Genomic DNA, 13,862 nt, shown 5'->3' on the forward strand with positions numbered 1-13,862 from the left:
TAAAATAATTTTTATTATAAAGTTTCAAAACTATGAACAACCCATTTTTAGGTTATCAAGCTTTAAAAAATAAAGTGATAGCACCTTCCTTCAGTTTTCACCTCATATTACAATTATATCTTTTTCCATCTGGCATTAAATGTCCAAGGAGCTCCCCTGGTTTTTTTGTTTGTTTTAAATCAGTAACCCATCCCCCAACATGATACTCTAGCAGACTCATGTTGGGAACTGACTAGTTTCCAAATTCGGTTTATTTTCCTATATATAGATGTACATGAGGTCATTATTATTAAATTATGTATTACAGACTTTTAGCTCCCATCAATCACCCAAGTCTAAAACAAGAACTTGGCTTTTGTTCTGGTGTAGGTAGGAGACCTTTACAGAAGTGATGACTTGTCTCTTAAAAGAATGCTTGTATTACTGAAATATACATTTTTAATGGTATAACAGAGAGGAAGCCAGCTGTATAGGCTATGTCAAACTCAAATATATTTAAGACATGAAAGTAAAACAAATGTGTAGAGTTAATATATCATTAGATCGTATGTTAATGTATATGAAACCATGTGTTTTTGATGATAGGTAATTTTACCCTAAAATATTGAATTTTAATCACATAATCACATTACTACATCATCTTCCCCAAAGCACTGGCTTTCAAGTGTTTCCAGAATTCCCCACTAAATTGCACACCCCATTTGATATTGCTCATTCCACTTGATAAACTGTGATATGGTGCCTACCATTAAGCTGGTCAGTGGTGGCACATGCCTTTAATACCAGCACTGTGGAGGCAGAGGCAGGATCCCTGTGAGTTTGAGGCCAGCCTGGTCTACAGAGTTAGTTCGAGGACAACCAAGACTACGCAGAGAGAAACCCTGTCTCAACAAACACAAACACACTAAAAAACAAAACAAAACTTGTAATTTATGCTGGTAGGCATTGTCTTAAACACATATGACATGGCTACAAATATTAATTGTGCACTATGTGACTACTTGTCTACCAAACTACACATACCTCATTTCAGCTTTTATAACAATCCTTTAAGTAGGAGCTATTAGAAGTACTTCCCAGGGAGACTGAGGCATGGGGACCTAATGGTACCATAGCCTAAGTAATGTACACAAGAGGATGGTGGGGCTGGCTGGGTAGTTTGAGAATCCACACCATTAACAGTGCTCATCTTGACAGGTCAGTCATCATAGGCAGCTGGTTTTCACCATCTTTAATGGTGTCATTTGCTGCTATTCCTTCCATAAGAACCTACATTTTTGAGTTAATCGATTGATTCTCCCTCCCCGCCCCACACCAAGCAAGCAAAAATGAAAAAAAAAACAAAACCAAAAACCAACTAACCAGAGAGAAAGAATGATAAAAGTGTTTGGAGACCAGTAGCCAGCATGCTTTGCTGTGCCCTCTTCATGTTTAAAGTCCTTTGTGCATTTTGAAATATCACCCATCTTCTAAAAAGAAATGGCATTTTCATTCTAGCCAATATGTTTCTCCACTTTTCATCACATCCGGAAAAGTCACCGCTTTCTGAACTTTAACTCTCAAATTCTTTAACAGAGAGAAAATAGTCTCTCCCCCTTGCCAAACGAAAGTAATAACTAAGAAACCAACAGCTAAGACAAAATTGAAAATGGAAGAAAATTGTTCTGCCTTCAATTCACTTCTCAAAGCCCGAGTCCTTGGTTGAGATATATAATGAGCTTACTCTACAGGAAGAAATGAAATATTATTTTACCAAACTTAATGTGTTGTCCACATAGAACACATTCCATCCGCTGAAAGAATTCTATTGAGCCTGGTGACAAGAACATCTTTAAAAATAGGCAGGTGGTGATTATTTATGTGAGGGTCCTTCTACAGTCAAGTTTAATCACTTTCTTCTGAGCTGTCACTGAACACTTTTGCTGTCTTACTTCTTTTTATATTCCCAACAATAACATTAGAAAACTGGTGGAAATAAGCAGAAGGAGAAGCCAACGGAGCTCTTAAAAAACACATATAAAAAGACATAGCTGGAGGTAAAAGGAAAACAGGATTAATCATATAAGCTACAAACACATTTTACCAGGTGACACAAGGTGCTAAAGATTTTGTTCTTTGTTCTTAGAACTTATTTTGCTATAAGAAAGAAGAGGAACTGGGAACGTGTCTGATGTCTGTATCACCCCAAATCTGTCTTATATATGACGCATTAGTTTGTTGATTTTGTGGATGAAATTACTCTTGACTTTGACTACGTAGCATTCTATGCCAAGGAAGCAGACAGGGGCGGCTGCAGTCATTGATCCACTGTTTTTGATTAGTTCATTTTGTTGGGTTCTTACCAAGACTTACATCACTGTGCAAATCACACAACTTTCTGGAAGAAGCAGCGGCCTGCTGATCACGACAGATCCTCAAACATCTTCCTAACAGTCTATGGACTAAAGTACAAGTAAACACTAGGCCATGTAAGATGTGCAAGTTCATGCCTGGAGTAAACCTTAGTGTTCATTTACTAAACCTATTCATTTTACAAAGATAGCACAAAATATGATGCTTTTTTTTAAAAAAAGGTCTTATTTTAGTTAAAAAAATTTTATTATTTGACAGTTTCATACATGGACATAATGAATTTCAGTCATTTTTACCTCCTACTACCATCTTTTAGCCACTCTCCCTGTCCTGCAACACTTCTTCGGCAGAAGCCCCCCCCTCCACCCCCCTTCTGGTGTTAAGTATTTCTTTTGTGTGATCTACTGAGTTTAATTTGGATTGCTTGCATGAGCTTGGCTGGAAAGTTGTTTGCTACAATGTGGGCAACTTATGAGTGGCTTCCCTATGGAAGACAGTGATGACCTTTAACCCAGGCTCCATTAACTACCAAGAGGCCCTCAGACAAGATGGACCTCATAAGCCCTATTCCCTCTCATGATGGAATATTGGTCAACCCCATCTCATTCAAGGCTGTGTGCGAATCCACAGCTACAATGAGTTCACCAGTACAATGGCCATGGCAGGTCCAGAAAGCAATCTTGGCAACGGACTTCCCTACCCTCTGCCTCTTCCATAACGGAAGCGAGAGACAGAGAGGTAGAGATTTCTGAATGAATCTTTGCTTTTTGGACAAAAACTACAATGAGAAGTTGGTCCCAATGTGTCCAGAGACCCCAGCCTCACTCGTGAGCCCTAGCATCAGGGCCCATTCCTCAGTGTGCCTTCAGACCTTTCATAATGAGGATGCATTTATTGGCTCTTTTCTCTTTCTCTCAAATCATTATGGCTGCTGGCTGCACTGCCTTCCCCACAGTCTTTTCTCTAGTTGACAACTACTCCACTTTGTACATTTACTACTGAAATAGAGCTTTCCCAAGCAGATCTTCATGTCCCCAGGTTATACACCACTCCCATTTGCTTTCTTGATGCCCATGTTTTATTTGGCTGTTTGTTACCTATTACTTTCTCTCTGCTGTTCTGTCAGCCCACGGAGGGAGGGCTTTGCCTCCATGTAATTTTTCTCTGTTCTACCCCTGCATAGCACCTACACAGACCATATTCAGTCTGGTGGTCAATGAAGGTGTGCTGTTGATGGCTATGCTTATCTTTATGAAGCTGTGTCAGGTAAAGCTGTGGCTTATGGGTAAGGGAACTGCCAGAAGACATCAAAGGATTTTCCACTGGGAAGACAAACTTGAATGTTTTTGGTTTAGCCCCATTTCCTGGCTGGCTGCCAGTCTGGGGTCTGGAGAGCTAAGTTTCACCACAAATGGGACCATATACATGTGTGTTCTGTGGTAAGGATGTAGCTAGATTTGACTTCTCAAGAGCTCTCAGTCTCTTTTAAAAGACGTATTTGTTTTGTTCCAATTGCCTCTAGAATTGTAAATTGGAATACTTGAAACTCTTAAAAACATCTTACATTCTTAACACTAGATGGTGTGGTAGAGTTATCATACTAGCTGAAGTAGTGGGATAGAGCTTGAAGCAGATGCAAGAACTACGCCATTCATTTTACAGCCATCTGACGCTATCATGAGAGTAGTGTTGCTTGTAAAAAGATAGTGTAGGAAAGGACAGAGGTGGAAGTTGCTCAGTATCACTGCACAGAATAGGCATTGCTACTTAGGATAGATTTTCTTGAGATATGTTAGTGCACATTCATAAGTACTGGCTGCTAGGAGGACATATTTTTGAAAAATACCCAATAAGTAGCAAAATATATATTTTACCTAAAATTATACATTTTTATGATCATAAATTATAATTTTACCCAAAATAGATTTACTTAATCAATTTTAACTAGTTTATTATTACAGCTTTAGTTTGTGTTTGAGTTGTGCTGTTAAAACATTATTTAAATCACAATCATCAATAGCAATACTTTTTATACTTTTTCAATTGTTTATTTAAAATTTTTAATGTTGAAGAACACAAGCATTTGAAATGTGGACACTAGCACTTCCAAATTAGCTGAAGAATAATTTAGCTAGGTTTTTTTTTCAACTGCATAAATTTCACAAGTGGCCAATTTTTTCAACATTTAAACCAACATTGAATGTTCTCATTCACTTGATAATTTTTTAGTATAAGAAGGAAAAATTTATATTGCATTGTATACTTTTGCAGTTTTTTACACTTATAATTATTAATGAGATACTCATTATTTTTATTTTAGCATTTATTCTTTATTTCTGAGTTGGATGTTTGAGTGACATATTGGCCACTCCTTTGTGGTAGCTATCAAAGGTCCTATTGAATTCAAGACCTTAACCTTTTGTGTCTTTTGTGTTACAAAAATTTAAACAGTTTTTATGTTAATTGCTGATTACTATTTGCTATTTTCCTTGTATGTGCACTGTGACTTTGATGGGCTTCTCAGCCTCTAGAACTTGGAAAGTAGATGTTTAGAAATTACTTCATCTGTATTTTGTTCTAATGGCCCAAATGGACCTTGACATTCCTCAATGGGAAATCCTATCATTTCTGCAGTCCTATTCCTAAGAGTTGACCAGTGGTAATTTCTGATACATTTAGTCATCCACCTACCCATCCATCCATCCATCCATCCATCCATCCATGCATTTATCCCTCCATCCAAAACATATTCTTCAATACTTTGCAGGCACCAGACTCTGGAGATATATAATAGTAAATGGATAAACATGAACCTAGCTGATATACATAAATATTCAAGCTTGCAGAGGAAGTATATGCAAACATAAACCCATAATAATTGTATATCTCATGTTGCCTTTCCAAAGACACGACTGTGAACCCATGAAAATGTATAGCAAAGGATGCTGACAGAGACAGCCACTGGTAAAAGGTCAATCCTGACCATCGATAGAAGCTATCAGGAAGCAAATATTGTGGAGAGCTCTTCATGCCAGGGATGGGCTCACTGAAAGGAGTTGTAGGCAGAAGACTCTTGCGTACCCAAGGCTTTGAAAAGAGGCCAAGATAGATAGGTAGAACAAAAGAACACCATGCAAAATGAAGGTGAGGTGGACAGTGCTGGCTTAAACATGTGGGGCCACAGGAAAGGTGCTTTCTCAATTCAAGGACGATTGGAGAACATGGTGGGTTTTAAGGGAAAAAAAAAGCATCATGAGGGCAGACTTTCATAAACCTCACTAGTATTGTAGTGTTGGGAATGGATTGAAGAGGGACCAAAGTAGGAAAGGGGTAGGGTGTGGCTAGCGATAGAGAACCAGGGGAATAAGAGCTGCAGTGTGAAGTAGGGCTACAGCTGTAAAAGTAGGGAATACGGCTTTAAAACAGGCTGAGAAAGTGACACAGTAAGAAGGTGCTTTTAAAAGGGAATGGAAGTAAAAGGCTCTGTCGCTGGCAGGTTCTTCGTTAGTTAGTTCATGGCTTTTTGCAACTGAATGGACGTGAAAAGCCCTGCACCAAGGAAGCATGTTCTAGAACACAGGCATGCCTGAGGCAGAATGATAAGTTAAGTATAGAGCATCTGCCCCCGAGATGCCTCTGAGACATAAATGTGGACATGTCGAGCTGGCAGTGAGATTCAGACCTGGATTCCAAAGGAGAGATGCAGGCAGGAGCTAGTATGTCTGAAAAGCCATTGGCCCATGCCTGCAAAAACCACACCCAGGAACTGCAGCAGTGGAGGTGGCAGAGATTATAAGGAGGGAGAACGTTTGAGGAAAAGCACAAGGCCTGGCCATCAGCCTCAAGGAAACTCCAGTTTCCATTAATGCCTGGTCCGAGGGACATGAGCTTGAAAACGAGCACAAGGCACAGCCACAGAGGTGGTAGGACATTAGGAGGTTGTAGTAACCCAGGTCCAAGGGTAACTGCATCCTGTTGCTGTGACCACACAACCCAGATCACTGCTACCGGACAAGGACCAGGCATTTGATGTAAGTCCAGCTATCCTACAGGCTAGCGAGAAGCGCATGAGGCTTGCTGACACAAATATTCTTCCCAGCACCAGTTCTTCAGTGGATGGAGGGTGAAGAAATAAGCTGCATCTTCTCCCTTGGAGATGCTGAGTTCCAGACTTATGGAAGAAGAATGTCCTTAGGAAGGAGAGCAGATACCAGCGGCATGTCCTCCACCCCCAGGCAGAGGAAAGAGGGAAGAGCACCCCCAAGTCCCTGCTGCTCAGGGTGGAGGCGGAGGGGGACAACCTGGAGTGCAGGGCTATTTTGCATTCTAAACAAGCTATCATTCTCTGAATGATCTTTCCCTCCCGTGTAAAAGCCAAACTGCAGGCCTGTTTATAAGTTTGTATAAACACAGGTCCTTGATGAGCAGTCTCTCTGTTCTTACTTGGGTGTTCATTCTCCCAAGAAAACTAATTGCGGTAGCAACCTAAGAGTCTTGCAACTTAAGCTGCTGCCGGCTTGCTCTCTCTGTTTAGATTCTCCCAAGGGCTTTTGTTTTCCCAAGCTTACTTCACATGGATTTCATCCTCTCAGCCTCTACCAGCCTCGTTCTGATTATGTCCACATGTATTGTGTTGATTCTTTTATGTACAAGCTCCAGTAAAACTCAGAGACCGTGACCCACTGGCTCTGGAGTCCTGCTACATTTAAAGGAACATGGGCTGTTGCAATCTTATCTCTTTTAATAGGACCCAAACACTTCAGACCCCACCCTCTTGAATTCTCCAGCAAGGCCGAGCTCTGGACAGACTTCACCTAATCTCAACAGGCTGTGGCAACACCAGAGCATTACCAGAAGGGCTAGGGACCAAAGACTTTGTACCTGTTGGCTCATCCGAATCATTAATAGTCTTTTCTGATTTAAAGATGCCCAAGTTCAGACTGCAAATTTTGTGGTTGTCTAGTTTAATCTTGCTTCCTGTTCCCAGGATGTTCCAGCCACCTTTCCCCAGTGTCAATTTCTTTTTCTTCTCTCTCTCTCTCTCTCTCTCTCTCTCTCTCTCTCTCTCTCCCTCTCTCTCTTTTTTGCCAAGCACATTGAGTTTATTTAAGGAAAAGTCTTGATTATTGTTACTATTGAATCAATTTTTCTTTTGACAATAAACATGAAAACAATAATAAACCCTTAACTTGTAGAAATTAGACTTAAAAAAAAAAAAGAAAGGCCTCATGTGCTTTTATTTCCTGCTTCAGTTTTCTTCTTGTTTGTGTCATTAATTGCAGAACACAGTTTTATTTAAAGTGGCAGATTAAAAGTAAGTATAAGTTTTTTAAAAAGTACTTAGTCCCACTTTACTACTTATTGCTTTATTACTGATTATAACTATATCTAAAAGCACATACTCTTACAAAGAAATTTTTACATTCTTAACTTTTCTATCTTTCAATTGTTTCAGAGGCATGATTGTGAATATATTCTCTTACTAGGAAACAAGAATTCATTCTGACACCACAAAATGGACAAAGGTAAACACAGCATAATAACGAAAGCAATTAATGGGCTATAGCAGGGTTGCCATGTTTCTTTCAATGTTCTGCCTATGGCACTGCTAACAATTTCACAGTTGAATTGAATTTACTTTGTATGCTCTCTTACTGGACTCTTTCCTGTCACTGGTCAGAGCTGATTGTCTCTCTTCTATGAAATTCTATATTCCATCTGCTTCTAAGCTCTGCTTTCAAGGTACGCACAGCTCCTGCATTACATCCTCTGTGTGGTATTCACATCCTATGGAGAGGACAAGTCTCTGATAGTGCGTTATCTTGAAGGAATTCACTCTATTGTTCTTGCTGTCCTCTGAGTCAGGAAAGGGGAGGAGAGCTGGGAACCCCTACATGGTAGTACCTTTTATCTCCTCACATTCCTGTATTAGCCAAATCATTATCTTTGTTTCTGTAGCAAAAAAAAAAAAATCAATAGGTTATTAGTCATCTTAGAGAACAAGCCCTTTAGTCAATCCCTAAAGCATGGCCTCTCTTCGTTTCCTGGATTTACTGAATGGGGGGAGAGTGAAGGCTTAGAGCCAGGGTGCCTAGTGGGAGCGCTACTTTAACCCCGTACACACTTTGTCTTCTTGACCCAAATCTCAACCTCGGGGTGTCTTAACCATGAGGAACACAGCATCAGAACACATGTCACTCATGGGACTTCAGCACAGTGTATGAAGCATGTGCTTCATTAGTATTCTCTGTTTCTCATGTATGAAGTTTTTAAAAACTCTCTTCAGGGAGTGGAAGGAAATCTCAGCAGCTAAGAGCACTGGCTACTCTTGTAGAGAACGGAGGTTAGATTTCCAGTATTCATATGGCAGCTTGCAACTTTCTATAACTCTAGACCCCGGTGATGCAACGTCCTCTTCTGGCCTCCGTGTGGCCCACAGGCATACATGCAGGCAAAATATCCATACACATAAAACTAATAAATAATTATTTTAATCTTCAAATACCATAGCTGGTGCATTCCTTGTTTATTGCTTTCCTGGAAGGCAAATGCAGGCTTCCCAACATGGAGTGGCATAGAAGGCTCATAACTCGGTAATAACAGTTCGATAGATAGTTGCCATGACTAGAAGTCGGCTACCACTAACAAAATGCATATTTTCTGTTCTTTTCTTTTAGGATTTGTTTATTTACTGTCTGGTTAAGTTGTTTTAGGCTATATTTTTTTGGTATGTGTGTATGAGTGTTTTGTCTGCATGTACACATGTGCCTGCTGCTTGTGGAGTTCAGAGAAGCAATGTGTGACCACTTAATATGTAAAAAACGTATTAAGGACTTTGATGATGATTACTTTATCATTTACTTAACACATGAAATTTTTAAACATTTTGGATGGTGATATCAGAGAAAAATAGTAAAATGCCTCATCCTTCTGAGAGCATCAAACAATTAAACATGGTCTGTGTATTAGTAGATCCTTGAAGTCTCATTACTTGAAAGACTTTAGTTGGAAAATCATGAGTTCAAGGCCAGGGTTGGCTACAAAGTGAATTGAAGGTCAGCTTGGGTTACATAGAGAGACCTTGTCTCAATACAAACACACACACACACACACACACACACACACACACACACACACACACCACATGCACACACATTAAATAGCTTCAGAATTTCTATCTAAAAATAAAGTTTGGCATCCCAGGATGAAACCATGAGTCCTCTCAAGTGTTCCCTGCTCCAGACTTGAGCAGTTTTCAGAGTCAGCTCATTACGGGCAGATGGTTTTATTATCAGACCACTTGATTTTGTACTAAGGGAGTCTTATTTTAAAAATAAGTCTTTGTATATAGTTTGTCAGTCCATAGAGACTGTGGTTGTCATAAAACATCTGAGTGGAAAAGTTGTATCAGAAGGAAACTCGAGCAACTTTCTCATAAAACTCGTCTGCCTCACACGAGCTCCAAAGACCTGGCATTGTTGCTGTCAGTGTCTGTTTCTTCTCTAGGAGAAGAGAGAGAATAAAATGGCCTTGGAAAGTATGTGTGTGTGTGTGTGTGTGTGTGTGTGTGTGTTTTCAGATAACCATCATTTTTCTCTTAAAATTTTTATAATAAACAATTTGTTCTATTTCAATGAAAAATTTCCCTGCATTATACTTGTAAGCTATTTGAAAGACTTCAAGTGGCTACTTAGAGCATTTTATTTCCCACCGACTTCTTCAGTTGGTATAATTAACACATTATCACAGAGCATAGCATCATGACCTGTAAAGTTTGCATATAATGTATCTATAGTATTGGCCCCACTTATAGTCCTTTTCACAAAGCCCTGTGATAGGCAGGCTCTCTGTTTAATGTCTGTGTATTAGTGACTTTTCTTGCTATGACAAAAACACCATAGCCAAAGCAATGTATAGAAGAAAGAGTTTATTTTAGCATATAGTTTGGGGGGACATAATGGTATGGGATCCATGGCAACAAGGATCTGGAATGGAAACCTGAAAGATCACATTTTAAACTGAAAACAAGAACGGGCAGCAAATGGGCAATGAAGTTGACTGCCCACCCCCAGTGATGCACATGTTCCTGTAAGGCGGCAATTCCCATAGCCTCCCCAAACAGTACCACTCACTTGGTACCACATATTCAAATGCCCAAGCCTACTGGGGAATTTTTATTCAAACCACTTCAACCTGATAATTAATGTCTTAACTACAGTTGCCTGGATATCCCTAAAGGAGAGAATTTTGGCTAGGAGAAAAGTATGAGGCCAGGCTGGCCTTGAACTTACAGAGATCCACCTGCCTCTCTCCCCCTGAGTGCAGGGCTTACAGGCATGCACCACTGCGCCCAGCTCTTTCTAGATTTTTATGTTAATCTTATCTGATTTTGTCTTGTCTCTGTTTTACCCTCCTATGCCATCACCTGTGATCTGAATTTCTCTTGTGTTCCAAATTCTGTCATTTCACACCTGTTCTTCTTCCTTCTCTCTCCTTATGCTTTTCCTGAATTGCTACCATGCAGCCCACTCAGGGGCCATCAGTTTTTCTGGTGGCTCTTAAGTCTCTCTCAATTTCTTCATAAGATCTGGTCCTATGTTCCTCTTCATCTGCTCAGACACATCAACCTGAGGCCTAACCACAAGCATTGCAAAGTTGATATGTCTAAAATGAAAGTCGCCCACACTAGATTATGCAAATGTATTCATCTTCCAGGATCTCTTGATTTCAAATCAAGAAAATCTACCAATGCCATCCCCAATTCTAAATGTGTCAGAGACTCTCCATGACCTAGCCCAAAACCACTCCTGGCTTTTTACTTGATGGGAGTGGTTTGATTTTATTTGGAGCATCTGTGTGTCCAGTTGGAGAAGAGGTTGTGGACTGAATGTCTAAATGTTGGCAATCCCACTTGTTTTTTTTAGATGTTAGCTTGCCCCACGTTCTGCACTGACAAATGGCCATTTGGTTCACTTTTAGCTCATGAGAAGTAATGCAATATCATTCTGTGGCCTCTTGGGGAGCGGGTTCCTTTTTGATGACATTGGAATCATTTTGTCCCTGTTCCCTTTTGTTTTCTTCTCTGCCATGTAAGAACTTGATGCTTGGAGTATGGCAGATAGCTTTTTGCTGTGGAAAAAAGTCTTAGGATGAAAGCCACTATGGTGTGACATGGTGTGAAGTGAAGGCAGTGGCCAGCGGGCGGACTCCAGAAGGCCGCTGGAAGGACAAGAGCATCCAGACGATAGAGAAAAATGCCAGAAGATGCATGACATTGCATCAACTTTCCCCTAAGCAGTTATATTTCTCTGACTTGATTAGTGCTACTGCCAGCTGTGGCTGGAGAAACTCCTTTCTGCAGTGGTTAGCAGAAACTGCAGAAACTCATAACTGGTGACAGTGTTCGGAAAAAGCAACTGTTCAACTCCCAGCCACAAGCGAGACACCTGTGGCAAGCCCTCCAAGACTCATAAAACACTGTGGAAAATGGGCAGAAAGGATGGAAGAGCCAGAGGATGCTGTGGAGTTCTGTGGGATGCTAGCTTCCAGGGATGACATGACCATTGCATTCTTGAGCTCACAGCAGTTGTCATTGTCTTTTTGAGACCTGCATAAGATTGTGCCCATCAGTATGCTGTCATGGAGCAAGCAGGGACCTTCATGGACCCACCTCTCATGGAGGATCTCTAGACAGCTAACAGCTGCTGAGGAGGGAGAAAGATTTGAATTGCCAAGTAACCCATGCTCAGGTAAGCAACCTCTCACCACCTATGATCCTGTAAGTAACCCTGATAAAACTCACTGGGTCATCAGGAAAAAGAAAACAATGACCTTGAAGCAGAAGGGAAAGGATTGGGGAAGAAAAGAAGGATCTTTGGAAGTAGGAAGGGAATGAGGAATGGCAATGAGAAATTTTTCTCTTTTTCAACTTGACTAGTGTTTTCAATGGATCAAAGTGGAAATCTTTTCTTGACTTTAATTCTCCAGAGGACCCAAAGAAAACCACACACACACACACACACACACACACACACACACACACACACACACACACACACACCCCAAACAAACAAAACAAAACAACAAAAAAATAAGAAACAGAATCTATACAGCCTGAATGTGAATGCACTGAGGTTGTGACTAAGGTGATAATGTGATTTGTTAATTGGGAGATGAACTTCAAAGATGCTTTGAGAGGCTCATTAAGTTGTGGGCCACAGTGGGATGGGAGGGTTAAGACTGGTTCAACTGAGTCTTGTACTAGTCATTGTCAAGCAACCAGTGAGGAGGAGGATGTTGTTCACTAAATCAGCATATTTCAGGCCTCCTGGGTGGTGTTGTCAAAAGCAGCAGACATAGTTGCTACTGTGAGTGTACTATATTGTTTCAAGATCCAGTGAAATAGACTGAATTGCATTAATTAATATACTTTGGTAATGTGTACCACCCTTTTTATGCCCTTGGCCCTCGAGGCAGCCATACTCACTGCGCTGGAGTCACCAATACATGTTTTTCAGGATGGACCCTAGCTTTTAGACATAGAAAGCAAGACCTGCTTATCTTTCATTCTCCACCCATGACACTTCTTTGCGACATTAATCTGCATATATTGTGGAATACTCGAGCCTTTTGTTATTCTTTGCTCAGTTCTCTCCGCACTCTCCAGTCTTCACATGGCTAGTGTCTATTCAACCCTACAGTCTCACCTTTTTTTTTTTTCATGAAATAGAATCCCTAGAGCCATATACTGAAAGCTCCTTGCTGATTTCTTAAAGCATTAGTTATTCAGGCAGTGAAGGAAGATACAGACTTAGTTATTTTGGTCACAGAGCATCTTTGTTCATGTTGTATCACTCTTTAAGTTATTCAATAATTTGTTTCATGATGAGTTTACTAAACGGCTCCCATAACTGCTCATCCTCCTGGGAATCATCCAGGGCCTGGCTAGGGAACAAATGTCACCACAGTCTTTGTAATGAACCTCTTCTCCTTCCCCATGGCCTATAAGCACATGTTATCGATCCCTCTAGGCCTCCTGTCTTTCTCTTAGTCCCACACAAGGAGAGGGCCAAGAAAACCAACAGGTCTTGACTATCAGGTCCACTCTGAGTTTCAAGCTCTAGTGGATCTCAGAGACATTTTGGAAACACCTGCCATAAGAAATTTTACCCACTTCTAACATTTGGTTTGTTTGTTTGTAGGCAGGGTCTGTCTAGGTAGCCTTAGCTCCCCTGGAACTTGCTAAGTAAACCAGGCTGGCCTTGAACTCAAAGACCTACCTGCCTCAAAACTCCCAGCTGTTCTAACAGGACTCCCTCTTCTTTGATATCCAGGGAAGAAGAGACTCAAAATAAAGGAAATGGCTGTTGTGGGGGTTGAGGTGAGAGGCTCAGTATAATAGAAACAGATAGCACAGAGAAAAAAGACGCTTAAATATTTACCCAGGTAATGAGTAGATGGGAAATTTTTTAAATTCATTATTGTGCAGCACAGTCAATGGGGACCTTTTG

The sequence above is a fragment of the Acomys minous genome (genome assembly GCF_964271855.1).
Source record: "Acomys minous genome assembly, chromosome: 2".
Classification (NCBI taxonomy): domain Eukaryota; kingdom Metazoa; phylum Chordata; class Mammalia; order Rodentia; family Muridae; genus Acomys; species Acomys minous.